Source organism: Enhydra lutris, unplaced genomic scaffold (assembly GCF_002288905.1).
Source record: "Enhydra lutris kenyoni isolate GAN:26980312 unplaced genomic scaffold, ASM228890v2 scaffoldscaffold111, whole genome shotgun sequence".
NCBI lineage: Eukaryota > Metazoa > Chordata > Mammalia > Carnivora > Mustelidae > Enhydra > Enhydra lutris.
The window spans coordinates 574,331-575,422 of NW_019154195.1; the positions used below are offsets into that span (position 1 = coordinate 574,331).

At 44.5% G+C, this 1,092-nt stretch overlaps 1 pseudogene; it reads left to right on the forward strand.

The window, feature by feature from the left end:
- LOC111139596 overlaps positions 1-594 on the forward strand; it is a 7,822-nt pseudogene extending 7,228 nt beyond the window's left edge.
- Positions 595-1,092: the final 498 nt, after the last annotated feature.

Genomic DNA, 1,092 nt, shown 5'->3' on the forward strand with positions numbered 1-1,092 from the left:
TGTGGTAAGGCCTATGCCGTCCCTTCACAACTTACTAAACATCACAGGATTCATACTGGAGAGAAACCTTACCAATGTCAAGAATGTGGCAAGGCCTTTATATACAATTCAAACCTTATACAACATCACAGAATTCATACTGGAGAGAAACCTTACCAATGTCAGGAATGTGGCAAGGCCTTTAAGGTGAGCTCACACCTCAGTCGACATAGCAGAACTCATACTAGAGTAACCCTATAAATTCTAAAAATATGGCAAGGCCTCTACTGCTGCTCAAGGCTTAGTCAGCATCAGAGAATTTGTAATGGAAAGACATCTTACCAATATCAAGACTGTGGCAAGGCCTTTAACCACAACTGAGGCCTTACTCAACATTACAGAATTCATATTGGAGAGAAACCTTACCAATGTCAAGTGTGTGGCAAGGATTTTATAAACAGTTCAACACTTACTCGACATCACAGGATTCATACTGGAGAGAAACCTGACGAATGTCATGTATGTGGCAAGGCCTTTAACTGCACGTCAAGTGTTACTGAGCATCAGAGAATTCATCCTGGAGAGAAACCTTACCAACATCAAGAATGTTGTTAGGCGGGGCTCCTGGGTGGGTCAGTTGGTTGAGTGACTGCCTTCGCACAGGTCACGATCCCGGACTTCCTGGATCGAGTCCCACATCCGGCTCCCAGCTCCTTGGGGGAGTCTGCTTCTCCCTCTGACCTTCTCTTTCATGCTCTCTCTCACTCATTCTCTCTCAAATAAATAAATTAAATCCTTAAAATAAAAAAAAAAAAGAATGTTGTTAGGCCTTTACATGCACTCAGTCCACACTAAACATCGTAATAGTCATACTAGATAGAAGGCTTACCAGTGTATAGAACAAGGGCACCTGGGTGGCTCAGGCAGTTATGGGGCTCCCTTCAGCTCAGGTCATGATCCCAGGGTCCTGGGATTGAGCTCTGCATCGGGCTCCCTGCTCAGCGGCCAGCGTGCTTCTCTCTCTCCCCCTGCCTGACCCTCCTCTCTACTTGTGTTCTCTCTCCATCTCTCTTAAATAAATAATATCTTAAAGAATGAAAGAAAAAGAGAATG